This window comes from Dendrobium catenatum, unplaced genomic scaffold (genome assembly GCF_001605985.2).
Source record: "Dendrobium catenatum unplaced genomic scaffold, ASM160598v2 fragScaff_scaffold_1243, whole genome shotgun sequence".
In the NCBI taxonomy this organism is placed as follows: Eukaryota; Viridiplantae; Streptophyta; class Magnoliopsida; order Asparagales; family Orchidaceae; genus Dendrobium; species Dendrobium catenatum.
In genome coordinates this window covers 198518-205259 of record NW_021319705.1, presented here as the reverse complement: position 1 = coordinate 205259, position 6742 = coordinate 198518, and the positions used below count along the sequence as shown (strand labels likewise).

Here is a 6742-nt window from a genome sequence, read left to right as displayed (position 1 = left end):
GCATCTTCATTCGTATAGAAAATGGTGGATGTCAGAATCCACAGCCAATCATGTCGTCGCACGTTGCTTTCTACCACATCGTTTCAAACGAAGTTTTACCATAACATCCCTCTAATTTTCTTTGAAATTGGAACCGTATGCAATTGATTCAATATGGAATAATGAATAGTCATTGGTTGAACCGATACATAATAATCTACACTGAAAAAGAAGTGTTTATCCGGAAAGGATTTCACTGAAAATTACCCCATATTTTCTCATATGAATAATATCACATGAAAAAAACAAATCAGTTTTAAGCAAACTTATTTACATCTTCAACAGATCTTTCGAGATTGTCCATCATAAAAGATCCTTCTTTCAAAAAAAAAGATATGATTCTAATAAGAAATCTGAGAATTCAGATTGGATAACATTGTATCCAACATGAAACAGAAAATTGTTGAATTCCATTTTCAATTTCAATAGAGAAGAATCCTTCGTTTCTGATGCAAACGATCTGGGACGAAAGGATTCGAACCTCCGAGTAACGGGACCAAAACCCGTTGCCTTACCGCTTGGCCACGCCCCATTTTTCTTTTTTCTAAGAAAAACTAAGCTAAATATTGGTTATTCGTCAATAACCAACCAAAAGAAATATAGGACATGTTGTCGCTAGGATTCAACACATGTTGATATAGAATCAAAAAAGGCGCGAAGCGTTTTGTTCTGAAAGAACAAAAGGGGTCCGGTATGCGAAATTGCGTAGACAGCAGTCCGTCACCTGCAAGATCATTAATGGCATTTTGAACTTACTTCTAAAGAAATAGTGAAAGGCCGCTTGAGCTACTTATTTTGATGTACCCTGCCCCCTTCCTCTCTCTCTTTGATTAAGTAGTCCTTTTATTGAGGTAACCACAGCAACTTTCCTTTCTAGTCGTGAAAGGGCTCGCCGCTTACTCATACGAGAACGATCTGATCCCGGAGTGAAGACCTTCTTTTTCAAAAGCCGCGCACTCTGTGTCGCTCTCCTAAGTCTTATCCGCAAACATAAGCGCGTAGATCACTACGAACCATTATTCTATTCGAAGTCTTACCTTAACCTTACTATAGAGAGACTACCGAAAGATGCTCTTTTTTTGCCTCCACACAAAAGGTTGAAACCCGGCCCTCTTCTAGAGCCATTACTTATGTATAAACCTCCATATCTTCGTTAGCCCGCGTACTTCCCAATCGTTTACCTACCCCGCTTAGCACCCACTGCAGAATATCCAATTGCTTGAGTTTTGAAAGAATTGATTCAGACCAGAATGCATATCCTGGAATGTTGACGGAAGACAAGAAAGACTCCGATTTTCTTTATCTTGATAGTTGCACTCGACCTCCGTTATCTACGCTATTGTACATTAGGTGCTTCGCTATTGGATAATAGGTATCATTGGCAACCTTTGCTTTACTAGCGGCGTTCAAACCTTTCCTTTTGCCTGCGGCCCTGGTGCATGCGGGAACATCATAATTTGCTAAAATCTGATCATCATCTCTAGCGCCTTGGGAACCAGGTGTCTTCACGATAAAGAATAGATCAAGGTATGACCACAAGTAAGTAGTACGTACTCCTCCTCCTTCTCCACTGGGTGGAATTCACCATCCCGAAGCTACAGCATGGTATCGATACTGAATGAACTACCTATATACCAACGAGCCACCTATCTATCATTGGGACCTCGAGATGAAATCGGGTTCATTCGTGAATGCGCCTCCTCGTCATCATCAGGAAAAGACTCCATCATCTGGGATGGGGCATCTTCAAACCATAGAAAAAGAGAGGAAGTAATGTGAAACTAAACTACGGCATTCGTTCATTATGCGACTACTGGCACTGCAGAAGGACAGGCCGCGGATAAGCCTTTTTTTTTGAACATACAAGAATTTGTGGAGCTCAGCATGTCTGGAAGCACGGGAGAACGTTCTTTTGCTGATATTATTACTAGTATTCGATACTGGGTCATTCATAGCATTACTATACCTTCCCTATTCATTGCGGGTTGGTTATTCGTCAGTACGGGTTTAGCTTACGATGTTTTTGTACTTGCTGTTTTCTTTTCCAATTCTTTCTTCAATTAAGAAAAAGAAATAGTAAGAAGTGAAACTAGAGAACAACGGCTGCTCACTCACAAGGAGCACAGCCGGACTTGAGATAACAAGTAACGCGTGGATACACCATCCCATCAACAGGTCGAGCATTAGATGGACCCTGACATCCAGAGACACAAAGGACCAAAAGAATAAATTATAATTAGCCTACAAAAAGGGCTAACACCACGTCTTCACTGTCTTTCCATATACCCAGGAGTTCGGGTGCATCAGGTTAGCACAAAAAACTTCCTTGGCATAACAATGATGCCAATGACACGGTGTTGTTGAACAGGCTAAGAGGCGAGCCTTTTGTTAACAAACTAATGGCCCGGGCATACTGAAAGCGGATGGTGTGGGGAATGATGATGAGCCCGATCAAGATCCCATGGTTATGTAAACCCAAGCCATCGTGGTCCCTAGTCTAATTAATCAGAGGAGGCAGTCAACCCAACCTGATAGAAGGATCCATGTTGGCAACCATGGGTTGTTTCGTCCAAGGGTACCTTGTAGACTATGGGTGGATGCTTATTTAAGGAGACAAGTTTTAGTCAACCTTAGCTAATAGAAAGCTTTGTGCCTTATTGAGTGCACCCTATGATTCATTACTCAAGGGGCTTTTAACCATTAGAGAACATATGGGATTTGACCATAACCGTGATATAGTGGTCCTATTTTTGTTGCAAAATCACCCGATTAGAGGGCACATGCTACGTCCCCACTAGCAATAAATCATTTTAGAATTGATCATATGATTTAATTAGACATTTTGCTCTTTGTGAGCTGAAGTTATTCTAAAATTTATCATCCTTAACAAACATTTATGGATGATGGATGGATTTTAACTTTAAGTTTTAAATAATAAATTTTATTTGAATATTATAAAGTTTATTGAGATTATGTTCCAAATTTAATTTAGTTTTGAAATTTAGGGTATTTTAAATATTTGAGATCCCCTCCAGTTGAGATTAGTTTTCAACACGGCCATCATTGGGACGACTTTAGCATTTGAAAATATTTGTATTTTTTTAGAAAGTTTAGGGCATTTTGAATATTTAATCCCCTGTGGTTGACATAAACGTTCAACACAGCCATCATTGGGGATTTATTGTGGTCATTTGGAAATATTTGCATTTCATAAGCATCTGGAAATATTTGAAGGTGTAGAATCCCCTTCAGTTGATATAAACATTCAACATAGCTATCATCGGGGATTAAATATCATGTATATTAGGCTTTTAAAATTTAATATGCATGCTTCTTGATGTAGTGACTTGCTTCTCAAGTCGGTAGCACCCTTCTTGGGGCAGTCGGTACCTTACTCTATGTTGCATATTGAAATTTAAAAATTTCAATTTTAATTCAAGAGGGGGCATTTTAAATGTTTGAATATGATTATTTGTGCAAATGATTTTTGTTAGGCTATGCACAAAATTTTATTTCGAGGCATACAAATGTCTTCTGTCCGCTTGTAAAGATGATGAGGATATAGTGTGTCTTTCAAGTGTACGTCGAATTTCATGAGTGAGCATTCTCATATGTCTTCCTTAACAATCTTGTTGAAAAAGATCACCTCCTTTGGCATATTCCATCACAAAACAAATCTTGATTTTTTTTTTTTTTTTTTTATACGTGACTTCACAAAATTGTGCCATATTTGTAAGCCTCATTAATCTCATTATTGAGATTTCATGTTTGATCTAATCCATGAGGTCAACAATGAACCTTTCCTTTATCAATCATTTTTATAACATAACACTAATTAGTACTGATATTCACCAAATTTTCTTGTCTCAATAAGTTTCCAAACTTATACAATAGTAAACATATTTTGTTCATCATTATTATTTAATATATTTATATCAAGCATAAGACCAAATTATGCACTTATTTTAATCAAATAATGATTTGAAACACAGGGAGTTTCTTTGATTTTGTCAAATTAAAAAATGGTGGCACTTATATACATGGGCAGAACCCCCTTACTTCAGGGTGGGCAAATGCCCATCCGAAAAAAAAGGTATAAGATAGAGAGTTTTAGGACTTTCCCCCTCAAAAATATTTTTTTGCCCTAATATGCCCCCATCTCACTCATGCCTGCCCATCCGACCATCTAATCTGTGACTGCCCATCCGCTCGCAGAAGAATATAATTTACATAATTATCATGAGAACGATGAACCAAATACAAAGGCAAATATTCTTACAACCAAGTTAATTCTAACAAGATAAAGATGCATCTCAAGCAACATGCAAGAGAGTGTGGGCTCGTATCAGATATATATATTTTTGTCACATTGGCCTCACTATCAATTTCTTAAATCTATATCAGCATGTATGTTGAAATTGATCCAAGGGTAGCTGATTTTTTTTTAATCATTAGCATCCACATAGGATAGTTTGGAAGATAATAAATACATCATTCCCTTGGCTATGATTGCAATTATCTTTAATAATTATTTTTGCTAACTGATTTAAACTCATATCAAGAACAATCTAATTAATCTTCTTGGAATGAAAGAGCAAAATTACAACCTCAAATATTCTTTAAAAAAATTATTTAATTTGAGTTTAAGAAATCTCCCAAAAGTATTAAATTGAGTAAAAAAACTATTTCAAAATTATTTCATTTGAGTTCAACAAATCTCTCAAATTATTAAATTTGGGTTCAAAAAATATATCAAAATTATTTAATTTCAGTTCAACAAATCTCTCAAATTATTTAGTTTGGGCTTTTGATCATCAAAATTTTGGCGGCACCCCGACGTCTCCCCTGTTTAGGGGAAAACTGTAGGAGTCTAGGACGTCCCATCACGTGCAATAAAGGCACGTATGGTAGGTGTTCGTAGACACCGTTATCATAGTCTTCATTCCCACCACGTGCAATAAAGGCATGTATGGGGTCTTTTAATGTACCTGTTTGAAGCACAATTATTACCTCGCGTACGGGTATTTATAAGTAACCCCTCCTCATCGTAGCTGTCGCACCGGATTTCCATCCTACCAAGTGAAATAAAGGTGTGTATAGGCAGTTTTTCGGTGCATCGCGAATGCCGAAGATGGAATTTGAGCTTTAAAGTTTGGCTAATAATATACCTTGACGAGCAAGCACGGCAACGACGACGACAGAGATTTGTGGCAAGTCGAAAATATTTTTATTAATTTTTTTTTCTGATTTGTTTATTTACTTATATATATATAAACAGAAAGAGAAAAATTTAGAGAGTTTGGTGGCTTTTGGGTTGAGTGGATTGAGGGCGGTGTTTGGGAGATGGAAATCTGTTGTTGGAGTGGTTTGAGTTGAGTAAGATTGGGAGGAGAACTAGTGGGCTCACTGTATAGGGAATTGGAAGTTGCAGGTTGGCTTGATGTTTGAGTATAATGGCTAAAGGGCTATTTGGAGAGGATTTGTAGTGATTAGGTGGTGGCAAAGCTGTAGGAGTTTGGTGACTAAGGAAGGCTAGAGAGCAGCAGATCACCGGCAATGAAATTAAGGAGGTTGGATGAGCTCACCGGTGGCCAAGCTGGATAAGGCGAAGGGCAGGGAGGTGGAGAGTAGTTGTGGAGATGAGGCGGATGATCGCTGTTGGAGGTGACGAGAAAGGGGCTGGTTTGGTTGGAGTTATGGGACGTGAAGTGATTTGGAGAAGGCTTGAGCTTTTCTTGTATGAAGAATAGGAAAAGATACAGGAGACAGTGAGAGCTCGATGGAATAGGGATCTGCTTGATAAATGCAAATGGTGAGAGCAGGGTTTTTTTTAAGGGAAAATTTTAAGACTAAGCATGATTATAAATTGTATTAAGAGCTTAAATATGTTTAAAAAAATTAAAAAATAGGCAAAATCACCCATTAAAGGGGCAACTTATACTGATTAGGATTAGCTGAGTCAATTGTCTATTATGCTGAGCGAGCAGAGGATTGTAAAATTGTGATAATAGTAAGTCCCCCGTTAAATGGGCGACTTACCCACCCCTATCATTTAAAAAAAAATTATTTATGATCAGTGTTTACCATTTAAAAAAAAAAATCAACAAGTTATGCAAAACTATCACATAAGTAGTAGTTGGTCCTAGCAGGAGTTCAACAAATTTTTAAGTTACATCAACCATATAATAGATCAAATACATATACAATCACTTCTACTACGACAAACAAATGAATACTAGTTTCTAGGACCAAGTCTTATTGGGCAAGTGGCTCTGTTGTGACCGACTTAATGACAAGCTCCACAAACCCTGTTACTCCGTGGTCGTGACTCGTCCATTGTATTGTTATACCGATTAGTCCTCGGACAACCCGACCGTCTGCGATAGTTTGGGGGGAGAAGTGGGAACAAACCAACACTGGGACAATGTTGATGCCATTCATACTTATTGGGGATATGGTGAAATTCTGTAGAGTAAGTTAACTTGTAATTGCTTATCGTGTAGTATTGAGAAACAAAATCTAAATGTGTTTGTCTTAACTTTGCTACACAACATATCACATGTGCACATGGTATGTGAAACAACAAAGGTTTCCCACAAGTGCACTTGCATCTCCTTCTATCAAGTAAGTCGACATGATAAGATCTGGATGACATGTCCAAAACTTGAAATTCGTGCATGTTAAGCCTGATTGGTTCTAGCAT

At 37.7% G+C, this 6742-nt stretch overlaps 1 non-coding gene across 1 annotated transcript; it reads right to left on the bottom strand.

The window, feature by feature from the left end:
* Positions 1 to 499: 499 nt before the first annotated feature.
* On the bottom strand, positions 500 to 571 carry TRNAQ-UUG. The gene has a single exon. It is a non-coding gene; the product is annotated as a tRNA-Gln (tRNA).
* Between the last annotated feature and the right edge of the window lie 6171 nt (positions 572 to 6742).